The sequence below is a fragment of the Saccopteryx bilineata genome, chromosome 1 (assembly GCF_036850765.1).
Source record: "Saccopteryx bilineata isolate mSacBil1 chromosome 1, mSacBil1_pri_phased_curated, whole genome shotgun sequence".
NCBI classification, from domain to species: Eukaryota; Metazoa; Chordata; class Mammalia; order Chiroptera; family Emballonuridae; genus Saccopteryx; species Saccopteryx bilineata.
In genome coordinates, this window is record NC_089490.1 from 68859745 (window position 1) to 68875915 (window position 16171).

The window sequence follows — 16171 nt, forward strand, 5'->3', positions numbered from 1 at the left end:
TTCTTTCTGATGGAGTCAGACAATTCCTGTAGGGCTTTCTCGTTTTTTATTATTTTTGAGTCTCTTTCTTCTTCTCTCTGTTGTGCCTCAAGTTGTTTGTCTTCTATTTCACTAATCCTATCTTCAATCTGGGCTGTTCTGTTAGCTAAGCTTGTTACCTCGTTTTTCAGCTCGTGAATTGAGTTTTTCATTTCTGTTTGATTTGTTTTTATAGTTTCAATTTCCTTGGTAATATATTCTTTGTGTTCATTGAGTTGTTTTCTGATCTCCCTATATTGCCTTTCTGTGTTTTCTTGTATCTCTCTGAGTATTTTTAAGATTTCTATTTTAAATTCTCTGTCATTTAGCTCCAAGGCTTCCAATATGTTAAGTCTTTTCTCCATAGATTTTTCCACATCTATTTGTGTTACCTCTCTTTCTTTTGTATCCATAATATTCGATTTCCTCTTTCTTATCGGCATCTGAGGGTGGTCTTATTGATAGCACTAATTAGAATTAATAAAGAGTAAAAAGTAAAAAAAAAAAAAAAAAAGGTAAAACACCCCACAAAAAAAAACCAGTAATAATTTATTATTTCCCCCTTTTTTCTCTCTTCTCTTTCCCTCCTCTCCCCTCCTCAGGGAAATATCGTGCCTATAATGGAGGGCCTGATTTGGGGTGAAGAGTTCAAGGGGCAAAAAAAAGGAAGTAGGGGCCTACTAAATGCAAAAAAAAAAAAAAAAAAGGAAGAAAATCTTAGACAAGCATAAGATGATTTGCTTGTAAGTGATAGTCAACTAAGAGATATAATGAGAGAGATAAGAGGGAACCAGAAAAAAGGACCAAAAAAGAATAATAAAGAAGAAAAAATAAAAATAATAAGTAAAAATCTGTTTTATTAAGTGGAGCGAAGACTAAATACAATGGAGAGCTTGGGATGGGAGGACCCAAAATGCCACAAAAATAAATGAACAAGAAAAAATAAAAAAAAATAAAAACAAAAGCAAAAAAGAGAAATAAAGCCAAAAAAAAGCCTTGAGTCCCAAATTAACTTATTTGTTCGTGATTGAGGATTATATGGGATGAAAGTAAAATGAGAAAAGAAAAAACGAATAGAAAGGAAAAAATAAGAAAAAGAGAACAACGAAGGAAGAAATAAAATAGGAAGAGAAAAAAACAAAATAAAGCAAGACAAAAAAAAAAAAACAAAAGAGGAAAGAGTGAGAGTTAAGTGTTTTGGAGTATAACCTTAAAGGAGGGTGAGGATGAAGAAGAAAAATAAAATGCAACACTCATGGGTAGTGTAGTTCAAGAAAGGGGAAGCATGAGATGGGCAGAGAATAGAAGGACCGAGGTGGAGGAAATAAAGGCAAAAAGATAGAAGAAACAAACAACAACAACAACAAAAACAAATTAGTGGATCAAGTTGTAAAGTCTGTGGGTTTTTCTTGATTTTGAGAGGTTAACTTCTTCCTTTTTCTTTTCTCTCCCTCTTCCTGGTCGGTGACTCTGTACCCCAGGCTCTGCCCCTGTGTCACTCTTAGGTAGGGATTTGCAGTTGATGGGATTCTATGGCAATGTCATATAATTGGCTTTAGTCTTGCTGGAAGTAAAGGCTTGTTGGCGTTTGCAGGGTCCAACGATGAGAGAGTTTGCTTTCCTGGATTCTCTCTCCTAGTCCCCCCTTTCTGAATTAGCAGCCTGGTGATCCAGCTATAAGGCTGCAACTGCTTCTGCCTGGGGAGTAAGAGGCTCAAAGAGCTGGGAAATCCCCACTCTATCCCCACTCAGTGCAAGGCTTTGGGAAAGGCTCTGAGAGTCAGGGCCTCCAGTGTAATCAGGCAGGGGTGGGAGTCAATTGTTGTCAAGGTGACTGTTCAGCGCCTATCATTTAGTTGGACCTCTCAACCCAGGCTTTCCACACTTTGTAGCCTGTTTTTGCAGGGAAGAAGAGGCACTAGTCTCTGCTTACGACTAGTGTAGTATAGACCTTATTATCTGCCAAGTCCTTCTTGTTAGCGTTTATCCCTGAATATGGAGGCTCTATCAATCAGAAGTTGCCCCCGCCCCTTTAGCGAGAGGCACTAAAAAATATCACGCCTCTTGTCTTGGATCACTGAACTGAGAGAGATCTTATCAATTAGAACTGAGGGTGCGCAGATTTTATGGGTTAAGCTAATTTCAGTGATTGGGTCGCAGCTGTACTTCCGAAGGTATTTTAGGCTGCCTGCGTGCGCCCCTCCCCCAATGCTTGATTGTTAGCTTGAATGGCTGGGTGAGGTGCCCCGCCCACAGAGAGAATCTCCCAAGCCTCTCCCGCTCGCCCCGCTGCTGGAGGCTGGACCGCACCAGGAGCAGGATAATGGAGCCCCCTGGGTGTGCGGGCCAGCAGGGCGCCCTGGGCGCGTGGAATGCCCAAGGCACGTGCGCGAATGGGGCGCTCCAGGCACCGGTGTCCGGCGACCCCCACTCGCAGTGTGTGGGCCGCTGGGAACGTCAGCGGTGCTCAACCGGACCGGGTGCGCGCGCAGCTGCTCGCGGCGGCTCACAGCGGGGGCTCATTAATACCCGTATTTTTAATGTTCAGTTGTTTCTTAATTACATAGAGGCTAGTTTTGTGGCTCTCAGCAAAAGATCTCTTCTTTAATATACAAAGCTAAATCTGTATGTATATATTTGGTCAGGCATAAGGACATGTACACAGTTTTCTTACAAACATGTAACATACTCTTACATATTTAAAAATAAATTCATGAAGTAATTTTACCCAGTAACTTAAATGTTGTTACTTCAGAAATAAAAAAGCAGAGAAACAAAAGGCCTTAAAATGTTTTAAAGTACATATATATGAAAAAATTATTTATGGTACATATATATTATACATACATATATCTATACATATAACTATAAAATGAAAATCTATAGAAATCAATGACTTTATTATACTATTGTAAAAGAGAAACTTGAACTAAATACCTTACATACAACCATGGACTAACTGACACTAAACACCAGTTGGTTACTTTAATAGCTAGTTTGTCTCTTCTTATTATTTAAGAAGAGACATTTTCTGAAGTATTGGCTATTAAGATTTTAATTTGTAAGTTTCTGACTCAGGCCAGCATGAATTGCAAAGAGCCAATTTCTTGAGTTGCACAGAGCCAACAAAGCAGTGGCATTCACATTTCCTCAATATTTCCGCTAACCTTATTTTTTCTGTGAGCACAATAGCTGCTGCTATTTCCTCGGAATGGGTGGCCGTGATCACACTGGCTGTCAGAGTCCCTGTCTCCTTCACTAATTTCAAGCTATGTTGAACAGTGCTACTGTGGAAGGTCTGGTGTGCAACATTTAGTAGCAGCCTGGCACTACTTGGGGATATTTTTTTTTTTAATATTTTATTTATTGATTTTTTTTTTTTAGTGAGAGAGAGAGACAGAGAGAGAGAGAAGGGGGAGGAGCAGGAAGCATCAACTCCCATATGTGCCTTGACCAGGCAAGCCCAAGGTTTCAAACCGGCGACCTCAGTGTTCCAGGTCGACGCTTTATCCCACTGCGCCACCACAGGTCAGGCCAACTTGGGGATATTTTTAAAGAAGTTTATGAATACTGCTAATTAAGGGGAAATAATGCTAGCATTTATTTTTATTTTATTTATTTGGGTTTGGTTTAATAAACTAGTATACTGCAGAACAGTTCTTTGCTACAAATGATACCAATAGCCAGCAGGTGTTATTATAAAAATACAGGTAAAATGTTATATTAAAAACAGAAAAATAAGCCAACATAAATCATGCATTACTAAACTTGTCTAAGAGACAACCAATATACCTTTCTGAGCTATTTTGACAATCTTTCTTTAGAGGCCTCTTTTTTGTGTGCCTGTATTCTATTAAAGAAAAGCAATTAAATGTGCACTTTTTCACCTGGAAGTCCCTCTTCAGTTTCCCATAATTATCTGTTTGATGACCCATACCTCCAGGGATACAGTTTTTATAAGTATACCAATGAATGACCTCCTAGGTATCAAATTCAAATGAAGACATTTCAAACCCCATTGCCTTTAACTTTTTTCAAAATGTCTACTTCTTGACTATGTTATTTCTTAAATATATTTATACAGACAATGATTAAATTACAGGATTTGATGTACGATATCTCAACATTATGATGGTACAAAGGTGAAAAGCATTGAATCGAAACTATACTTTGAATTTTGAATTTCCTAGGCTAGCAATAGCAGGATTCTAGGGAGGTCCAACTTTAGTAGGTGAAGAGAGAGTAATTATGAAGTATGCCCAGAACATTTCCCATAAAAGTCTACTATCTAAAAGAAAGGACTTACCTGAGACTTCAGCTTGAGGAAGGACATCACTGTTGCTCCAGCCCCCCTCTGTCTTTCCTGTTTTACCTAAGAAGTGAAAAGCTAGACCACTGGAACAACACTTATGCAGTTAATAGACTTGGGACATGGGACCACCAGAAGACTGGAATTACATCATAATCATAGAAATTTTATCTTCCCTCAGATCTCTCCACCACATCAGAAGAGCTTCAAGACAGCAAAAATGTATTACTATGGAAAGAGTGGCAAGATCATACTTTATTTAAGGAGGAGATAGAAATAATTACACTAGAGGAATTTGAAACCTGCGGAACATACAACTACATAAAATACAGTTCAACACCTAACAAATATAAAATAACATTTTTACATAGTATGGTATGTAATAAATACCATAATACTTTAATAAAATAATAAATACTTTAATAAAATTTACAAAGTATGCCAAATGACAAGAGGAAACACAGTCTGTAGGGAGAAAAAAATCAGTATCAGATCCTATATGATGTTCACATTGGAATGAACAGATAGGGAAATTCAAATATCTGTGACTAATATGTTAATGCTTTTCATGTAAAAAAAAAAGGAGATGACAGGCAAAAACTAATAGATTATGTAAGCAAAGAGACATGAGTTCTAAGAAAGAATCAAAAGAAAATGCTATATTCAAAGCGCTATAAGGGAATGAGGAGTTTCTTTAATGGACTCATCTGTACCCTGTCCACAGTTGAGGAAAGAATCAGTAAACTTGAAGATACACCAATAGATACTTTTACATTGGAATGTAAGGATAAAAAATAATGAAGAAAAGCAAAAGGAACACACAGCAAGGTACATCATATACATAATTATATTACCAATAGAAGAAGAAAGAGAGAATGGACCAGAAAAATATTTGAACTTATAATGGCTGGTAATTTTTCAAAATAATGATAGGCACTAAACCACAAATCTGGGAGGCTCCGAGAACACCGAACAGTTTAAATACAAGTAAGAAAAAAAAATTCAACTTAGGAATATCATATTCAAACTGCAAAAAAACAATGACAAAGAGAAGTTCCTGAAAGAAGCCAGAGAGAAAAAACACATAAAGAGGACAATGGATAAGAATTCAATCTGACATCGCAACAGACTACAAGGAAGAACAGAGTGGAATGAAATTTTTTAAGACTTAAAAGAAGAAATCACCAACGTAGAATTCTATATTTGGGTAAATAGAAAACTATTATAAGTATAATAATTATTAATTAAACTATATGAATAATTATTAAAATATCAGTGGTCTAAATATACCAAATAAAAAAGATTATCAGAATAGATGAAGAAAAAAAAGAGCCAACTGTATCTTGTCTCTAAGGAAGTCATTTTAAATGTAAACATTCAGATGGGTTAAAAGTTAATGATAGAAAAATATCTGTGATGCTATCACTAATCAAAAGAATCCTGGAATAGTATTCATTTCAGACAAAGCAAAATTCAGAAGAATACTGTTAGTTTTAAAGAAAAATTATATAATGATAAAAAAATTACTTCTCCAAGAAAATCTAACAATCCTAAACATGAATATAGCAAAATACTGTCAAATTATGTGTGTCAAACACAGATAGAACTGAAAAAAAGGAACATACAGATTCATTATTATGGTTAGATACTCAACACCACTTCTTTAGTAACTGATAGGTTAATGAGGCAGAAAATCAGTAAAGATATATATATGTATTCTGTATATTTAATTACTTACATATGTATTTTCACCATCATTTATCCCATAGCTTCATGAATTTAGCATAAAAGTTTAATTGACTGAAGTGAAAGATTCTAACCAGTCAAAATATGAAAAACCTATTATATTTTTGGTTAGTTGTCAAGACAATGGTTATTAAAGATGATAAGATTCTGTCAATAATAGTGCTGAAGGTTGCATGTAAAAAATACAATGAGTTATTGTTAAAATATAGAATTAAATGCTAGATATTGTCAGTGGCATTTAGATTTTATAGACCTTAATGTTATTGAAACACATTTATTTAATTTTGTACAAGAACAATAAACTACAAATTCTATAATTTTTTTGAGAGAAAAAGAGAGAGGGACAGACAGGAAGGAAGGGAGAGAGATGAGAAGCATCAACTCATGGTTGTGGCACCTTAGTTGTTCATTGATTGCTTTCTCATATGTGCCTTGACTGGGGGGCCTCTAACCCAGCCAGTGAGCCCTTGCTCAAGCCAGCAACCTTGGGCTCAAACCAGTGACAATGGGGTCCTGTCTACGATCTCACACTCAAGCTGGCAACCCTACACTCAAAGTGATGAGCCTGGGCCTGATCTATGGTGGTGCAGTGGATAAAACGTTGACCTGGAACACTGAGGTCGCCAGTTCAAAACCCTAGGCTTATCCGGTCAAGGCACATATGGGAGTTGATGCTTGCTGCTTCTCCCCCTCTGCTCTCTCTCTCTTTCTCTCTCACTCTCTTCTCTAAAATAAATAAATAAATTTAAAAAATAAAAAAAAATAAAATATATAAAATATATTTTATAAAAAAAAAGTGATGAGCCTGCATTCAAGCTAGTGATGTTGGGGTTTCAAACCTGGGTCCTCAGCATCCCAGATTGACTCTCTATCCACTGTGCCATCACCTGGTCAGGCACAAATGTTATAATTTTAACTCACTTTTAACTCAATGAAACATTTTAAAATTTTCTGGTTTGGGGAAATTCTTAAGGAAATTATTATTGTACTATACTACACAGTATTATTCAGGATATGTAATATTAACTGTCATATTTGATGACTTCAGTGGTTTAACACAATATCTTTATTTATTTCTCATTCTCACCATTTTTCAGTCAGGTTAATTACTTTTTTTAGGCAGAACTCCTCAAATGCTAACCCAGGGATCCAGAGACTACCAGTTAGTATTTTGTTGCTAGATGCATGATTTGGAGCAGAAAAGAGAATGGAAGGTTGTGGGAGACTATAGGTAGTAGACACAGATTGTATCCTTACCTTCGTTTGATTGGAACTGAAATACATGGTCTCTCCTAGATGTTCAAATTTGGTGGACACATAGCATTACCACTGCCACATGAACAAATAGGAAAATTATTCTAAAATATTGTGGCCAAAAGAGCAAAAGCAATGCAATGGCAAGAAATATCTCTTCAACAATTGTGTTAGCACAGAAATTATATCCTTCATAACAATGGATTCAAAATAGATTTTTAAAAAACTACTTCCTAGAAGACGACAAAGGATAAAATCTAGATGACCTCATGTTTTGTGATCACTTACCTTTTTTAATTTAGAAATTAAATTCAGTGGGATGACATTGATTAATAAGAATGCATAGGTTTCAGATAAACATCGTATATCATTTGAATTGTTGATTGTGTTGTGTGCCCATCACCCAAAGTCAAATTATTTTCTATCATCAGATTTTGTCCCTCTTTACTCCCCTATCCCCAAACCTTTTCAACCTGAAGGGTGAGAAAAATTGGAGGTAACCACTTTAATTTTATATATGTCCAATAGTCTCAGTTTTATATCTTACCTATGTCTGAAATAATATACTTCTTAGTTTTTTCTGATTTACTTTTCACTTAATTTTAGCATCATGTTCTCAAATCCATCCATGTTGTTGTAAATGGCAATGTATCATTATTTCTTATGGCTGAGTAGTATTCCATTGTATATATGTGCCACATCTTTTTCATCCAATCCTCTGTTGAGGGACACTTTGGTTATTTCCATGTCTTAGCCACTGTGAATAATGCTGCAATGGTAATTACTTTTTAGATGTGACAACAAAAGTACAATTCATGAAGGAAACAATTGATAAGCTGGACTTCATTAAAGTGAAAAATATTTGTTCTGCTAAAGACAGTGTCAAGGGAATGAAAAGAGAGTCACAGATAAGGAGAAAATATTTGCAAAAGCTGTATCTGCTAAAGGAGTTTTTCAAAATATACAAAGAGCTTTTAAAACTCAAAATTAAGATTATGCACAACCCAACTGAAGAAGAAGAAAAGATGGTTCAAGACTTTAACAAACACCTCAACAAAGAAGTTATAGACATAGCAAATAAGCATATGTAAAGATGTTCTAAGTCATATCACCGAGAAATCACATATTTAAAAAAGCAATACTCCAAAATACTATTAGAATGGCCAAGGTCCAGAGTTCTGGCAACCCAAATGCTGAAAAGGAAATGGAGTAATAAGGATTTTCATCCACTGCTGGTGAGAATGCAGAATGGTTCAGACACTTTGGAAGGCTATTTGGTGATCTCATATAAAACTAAGCATACTCTTAAAATAAAATACAGCAATCACATTGCTTGGTATTCATTCAGAGGAGCTGACAACTTATATTAATAATTGTAGCAACTTTACTCATACTTGCCAAAACTTGGAAGCAACAAAAATGGCCTTCAGTAGCAATGGATAAATAAACTGTGGACATTCAGACAATGGAATATTATTCATTGCTAAATTCATTGCTTTTCATGGAGTATCAATCCATGAAAAGATATAGACAAAGCTTAAATGCATATTACTAAGTGAAAGAAGTTAATCTAAAAAGGCTACATTCTGTGTGATTCCTACTGTTTGATATTCTGGAAAAGGCAAAACTATGGACTCAGTAAAAATATCAGTGGTTGCCAAGGATTGGAGGAAAAGATGAATTGGCAGAACACAGACAATTTTGAGGGCAGTTAAACTACTGTTTATGATATTATAGTGGCAATACATGTCATTATGCATTTGTCTGAACCCAGAGAATGTACACCACCAAGAGTGAACTTTAATGTAAACCATAGACTGGATAATTATGATGTGTCAATTTGGGTACATCAATTGTAACAAATGTAACATTCTGTCAGTTGATGGATGGTATAGGAAGGGAGTCTATGAGTTTGTAGAAGCACTAGGTTTATGAGAAATCTCTGCAGCCACCTCTTAATTTTGCTGTAGCCTAAAACTGCTTTTACAAATACTCTATTTTGAAAAAGAATTTTTTGTCTCTTTTATAAAATGACACTGCTTTACTTGTGGGTTGACCCAGAATTTATCATTTGTATTATTTCCAAACCACTAACAATTTCAGTCAGTTACAAAAAAACGGAAGATTGGATTAAATGGTATAATGTATAATTTGAAGAAAACGTAATTTAATCCTGTAAAAAATACTTTAAATATAACTGCCAAGAATTTTTATTACATAAATTTTGTAATATATTAGATAATGTTTAAAGTTTTTCTGGTCAGTGCAGTAGCCTAAAATCAAAGACAGGAATAACTCCATTTTTAAATTTTATTTTTCTTTTCTTTGTATGCAGTATTAATTTGAAAATATTTAAAAAACATAATCTTCACTTCAAAAAAATTAGAAATTAATTTATATACACTGAGTTTGTGTTCAAGGGTATTATGCTTCTTAAAAAACTTTTAAGTTTTTTATTTCTCTAGCTAAGGTAATAATTTTCTTCTTTTTGTAAACTGAAATCTGTTTTCACAATCTGCCTATCTCTAATTTTAAGTGCTAGATTTTTTATAATTTTTTTCTTTTTTCAAATTATGACAGCAATAGAATGAAATGAAAATGTGCCATACCACTACTTACTATAATATTCCCAAAGTATTTACATATAATTACCCAAATTATATTTGGATATTGAAATAAAATGTTATCAAAGAAAACAGTAATATTTTAATGTAGTTGGTTTTAAATTTGTGCAAACTGATAGTTTTAACGCAGATTCAATGACTGACAAACTTCTTTAAAACAGCCAATCTTAAATGAGCTATCTGTTATTAAAAGTGTGATCATTATTTGAGCACTAAAGCAAAATAATAAATAATAATAAGGGGTCAAAATTAGCTTTCTACAAAATAACTTTTATGCCTTAATGAGAAAGGCTAACTTCCTAGCAATGACATTTAATATAATTTGGAATATTGAATTATCACATTTACATTTAGCAAATAAATACAAATAGTTTTCCTATTTAACATACATGTTTATGCAGATATTTAAGTATTGTATTAATAGCTACACTGAAGTTAATATTATGGAACTAATACAAGAGAAAGACAAAAAAACAAAGATAGCAAAGAAAGTTTTATAGATTAGAATTGCGTGCCCTTCAACTGGTAGAGTTCATTTTTCCTTTAGTTAAAAAAAATCATTTGAATAACATACATAAATATTAAAAAGGCAATTATGCTTTGTTACCAGGACGACAGAAATGAAGCACATGATAAAATAATGGGAATAATTTACGGCTCAGTGGGACAACCATGGAGACAATAATTTAATGGAAAAGGCACATTTATTTAAAAAGAAAATAAGATCTCTTATCTAAGCTCATCTTTAATTTTAATATTAGCACACCAGATGGTAGTAAAGAACCCCACATTTCAAATCTTTGAAAGACGTTTTCAGTAATTCACGGGTTATTAAGAAGTAACGTAACTACTTTAATGCAAAGAGATCCCACTGAATAGACTAGCAATTCAATTCTATTTATGAAGAAAATGCTTTTGCTTCCCCGGAAATTCTTTGATCTGTAATAAATGAGGGTCCATGTGAAATCCGTTAAACTGCATGTAAGTCAGATCCAACTGTTAAAATTCCACAACTATAGTTACAAGTATGTAGTATGAACTCCCAAATACAATAAACTCCCCAATTAGAGCCTCAGAAGTTAGAAAATACTTTCAGCCTACATAAAAGGTACATTTAAAATTTGATTAATCTGTTATCTCTTTTGATTTGAGCTGATAAATATTTTGAGTAAGAATCTATATTCTGGGAAATGTGATTCATTTCTAATTCAAGACCAGATGAGTACAACATAAAACTAACATCAAGAATAGAATCACAAAAACATGACAGGAACTGGTAATAATTCTGTCATAATATACTTATCACTTTAGTCAACTATGCAAATTGAAATTGGACTCTGGCACTTGTGATAAAAATTGACCACAATTTTATGACAATAACTGAAATCCTCACATATCTAAAGTGGCCACAGTAATCTAAGGAGAATTTATACTTTGTACCTTGGAGAATTCACCCAAATTTGGAATTGTGTGTGGAGATGGTGAAGGAGGCCAGTCAGCATTCTTCTGTTCATGAGACCATTGACAGCATTTTGACTGGAGACTTATGGCCGCATAGTTTTCAAGACATAATTAAGTCATAAAGAAAGAAGTTAGCCAGGAGACAAATATAGCTGTGTTTTACAAGTATGGAAAGAAGAAGAGGAGTGGCACAAAAGGGAACATTTCTTTTAGTAATGATACATGTCAGATTGTTTTTTTGGCCTATTCTTTGGTTCCTAAAGAGAAAAAGAACTGTAGCAAAAGTAGGTGAAATGAAAGAACTTTATCACCATATGTCAGTGTAAGAAAATAAGAGGCCCTTGCCAGTTGGCTCAGCAGACAGAGCATCAGCCCAGCGTGCAGATATCCCAAATTTGATCCCTGATCAGGGCAACTATGAGAAGCTACAATCAGCTTCTCTTTCCCTTCTTCTCCCCCTTCTCTCTCTTCCCCCCTTACAGAGAGTGGCTCCATTGATTCGAACGTCAGCCCCAGACTCTGAGGAAAGGTTGGTTGATCTGAGAGTCAGACTCAGGTGCTGAGAATAGGTGGGTTGATTGGAGTATCAGCCCCAGACAGGGCAATGCCAGGTGGATCCCAGTCAGGGCACTTGTGGGAGTCTCTCTATCTCCCTTACTCTCACTTAAAAAAAATAACAGAAAAAAAAAATCAGTTCTTGTTATGGCTTAGTAATGGACCACAAAGTAATTCTTTAGGGTGTGTTAGTTTGGATAAGGGGAGAATATGTTCTATTAAATCAGCCCAGTATCATTCTACATAAAAGTACGCTCCGCAATATTAAAAACACAGGAACTTCACCTGCATGACCAGACTGTTTGAGAATCTGAAAATCAACCTCAGTTTTGACAGAGCATACCATGAGAGATCACTCAGAAGTGGCAGATAAACGTGGCTGTGAAGAAGAAAATGTAAATTATGACATTTGGGGAGGCCATGGAATACTCAGCTGACCTAGCTGAATCAGAATGGAAGGTCTTAACTGGCATGGGTTTCAGATACTCAGAGTGGGGTCTGCTTTTATCAGAAATTCACTCCACTTTTAACCTCGTGTGGCCAGGTGTGAAGTAATGTGATATAATTTAGAATTTTTAAGAGTACATACTTCTCAAATATTTTCGGGCTTTTTAAACTTTGCATAAATTGGTTTAAATAACCACCATCAATATATACATTCAAAACTGATGAGAATTAACCACTAATTTTATCAAGGGAATTCAATTTCATTACCACATTTGATATTCACTCAATACTTGTAAGATTAGTATTAATGACTAATGTTGCAGTTTCTAATATGCAGCTAAGAGAGGTTAGGTAGTTTGTCTTGGTAGGAATATGCCCACTAGAGGAACCTATGGCTGATTCTAATGTCTTTGTTTCGTTGTACCATGCAGCCATAAGAGAAACCCGGAAGAAAATTCCATCACTGTTAGCAAAAATTCATATCTACAATTCCGCATGTATACCATAGTAGTACATTATGAACAAAGCTGTTTTTTGCTTTAAAAATAATTGTGTCCTTCTTTTTATGTTTTCTCATTAAAAACTTGAAATGTGAGAACAGCTAATACAATCCCAGTTTGACCTCAAGATCCTTTAAGATTATGTTGTGATTTGACTTTCATGAACAAAGAACCAGTAGAAAAATACAAAACAAACCAATGAACGTGCAATGGTGCTGACAAGCATCTTGCCTGGCTCCCTACTCTGAAGAGACTGTCATCTCATTTCACTGTCAGTTTATAAACATCATCGCTAAGTGGAAAGCAGAGATAATTCATACAGTTCACTTAGGAAAACCTTGAACTTCGGGTCACCTAAACCAAATCTGTTTAAATCTCAGAAGTAATGAGAGAGGAAACATAAAATTATAGAAAATTCAAATGCTATTTTCATCCCAGGGAGTTCAGAATAATATTATGCAGGGAATATAATTGACTCCACTGAATCCTACCCTAAATATCATGTTAGATGTGGAGGATTTATCATTAGCATAAATGGAGCAAAAGCACAGGCCTGAAGTATGTGCAGCATTGCCATCAACGGCCGATTGGAAAGGAAGACTCTTTCAAAGGAATGATGGGGGGTTAAAAGTCAAAGGAAGTGATGAAAGCTATAATTAAAACCATAAACTGTAAGTAAAAGAGCACATAAACTACAGAGCCATTTAGCCCATGGGTGAAGAAACCCAGAATAATTATATCTAGCTAAATGAAGAGCTGCTTTCTTGCAAGGCAAATGCTAGAACAGATAGAGAAACTTCCCAGCAGGAACCAGGAAACCATTTTCTGTCGAGTCTGGCCCAATGCACTGTTTGATTTCTAGTAAGAACTTCCACTTTCTAAATTTCTCTTTCCAACACATGCAGGATGAGACAAAGCATGTCTCTTTCACAGATACATGGGAAGGACCAGTGAAATAAAATGGGTAAAAAGATATTTGGAAGAAAAACAATATAATACAACTGCATTTCTATTGGAGTAGCAAGGCATGATGGAGAAGACCCAGAGCCTAAAGTACTAATAGATAAAACTCAAGTTTGTGACTTTTTTTTCTACTTTTGATCAGAAGCCTAAACTTCAGAAAATCATTTAACCTCCTAGAATCTCATTTTCCTTATATATGCAGTGTAAATAGGATAGATATGGCTGTATAAAGCTCAAATGAGAAAACCTTATTGAAGAATAATATGAAAAATGGAACAATACATAGAAATGATACTGATAATTTTTAGAGCATTTATATTTGAGTTTGTTCTTCATTTTACTTTGAAAACACTACTACAGTTGAATAATAAAACAAAAACAATAGCAAGTAGTGAGCATATTATTATAGTCTGTCACTCTTTCCCTCCTGTAGATAAAATGCCAGCTGTGCGTGTTATTCACTGGACCTAGAACAGCACCCCTGGGATGACGATCATTATCCTCATACGCTTCTCCATTGTAATGGTGCCATCTTTCTTGATTTGGATCAAAGTCCACCAGTTCTACCAGGTCTGTTTCATCAGTCTCTTCTATTTCCTTCCTTTCAGGTAAGAGTTTTCTTCAGCAAAGGGAGTTTATCAGGAGAGCAAAAGCCATTCTCAGAAAAGTTTACCTTACATTCAATGATTAGGTGAACCTTTCATATGGTCCATGATAAATTGGTGCGTCTTCCTTTAGCACACACGGGATATCTCCACACTTCATAATGTGACCCGGATGAGAGGTGATGAGTATGGTTCAGTTGTCAAGAGTGGCTTTTGGCTTTTGGAAGCCAAACAATGCTTCAGCCAGCTGTCTGTCTATACACGTAAAAAGGTCTTCTTATGGAATGAACACAGCATGATTCCTCTGATCTAAAACAATGATAATATCTCCTGGCTCCAGTCCTGGTTCTTTGCCTCCTTCACCAGAGGATGTTCTCTTCTGGCCATCTTTCATGTCTTTACCAATATGCACTTCTAGAATCTTCTTCTCTTGAACTATCTTCTTTCATTGAAGCCTTGACATCTATCTTGAGGCCAGATTCATTCCCCATGGCCCTGGCACTGCATGCATACAGAATGAATTTGCTGACCCGTTCCAAGGCCTATCTGATGAGTTCTTATTTGCATCCCAGGACCTCAGCAATTGGGACAGCACTCTATTTCTTTCTTCCCACCTCGGCCTTCCAATCTGTCGCAAATCACACTCCTTTGCAGAGCTAGTTTTCTTGCTGCATCATTATATAAACCTTCTAAAGTTACTGAGAGCTGATGCACAACATTTTTACCCCTTTATCTCTGCATTGTCTCTCCTCTTTCAAAAAACGTATCAAGATGTCCATAAGGGAGCCAAAACAGCAACCCGCTTCACCTTCTTTAATTGACTGTCTCTTCTTTTGTCAGAGAACTCCTTTTCCTTGGCATCAGAGAGCACTTCCTAAGCTGGAGAAGTCTATTTAAACTTCTCTCCTTCATTGAGATTCTTATCAGGGTGCTAATTCAAGGCCAGATTTCTGCAAGCCCTTTTCAGTTCTTCCCGGGCGGTGTTGGGTTTAACCCCCAAACCCTCAGAGCAAGTGGTTTCTTTCACTGTTTTTGACAGGTGATGAGCGGGCTGAGGCAGGTATGGAGGAGCGGAGAGAAGGCGGCTCAAAAAGGGCCACTCCTCCACCCCTCACTGAGTGTCCTGGAACGTTCAACATTGATCATTTTAAAGACTCACTTCCAGTGATCTACAGTAGGAAGACTGATGACAACTCTAGGGAAGAAAAGGTGACTATGGAAACTTATATTTTCAAATTTATCAGAAAACCGAGCAACTCCAGAAATGGTCAGTGTCTCATTATCTCACCATCTTTGAATTAGCTTTAAATACAATTTTCCACTTTATTATAGTCAGCTGTCCAGTTTGATAACGCATCAATTTTATGCAGTGAAACCACAGTTTTAAATGATTAACTCCTGCTTTGGTAGAACAAGGCTATTGCTACTATCTAAATTTGAAAAGATGAAAAGACTTTAAGGGAAGAACTACAGATTCAATGGGAGACAAATTTTTTTGAATATTGAAATCAATAATTTTAGAATTTGCTTCTCAATCATTTATGCCTAGATATCATAACTTACAAAATAATCCATTTACTTCATAATTTACTTGCAAATTGTTCCAATTCATTTTCAAAATGTATGGTTGCTTTGGCAGTGACCTGAAAGCCACTGATGTTGTCTGCAGATGTGTTTCGTTTGGCCTAT

General features: G+C 35.5%; 1 pseudogene; it reads right to left on the reverse strand.

Annotated features, from left to right (window-relative positions):
* Window positions 1–14231: 14231 nt before the first annotated feature.
* Window positions 14232–15049, reverse strand: LOC136319233 (dnaJ homolog subfamily A member 1 pseudogene; annotated as a pseudogene).
* Window positions 15050–16171: the final 1122 nt, after the last annotated feature.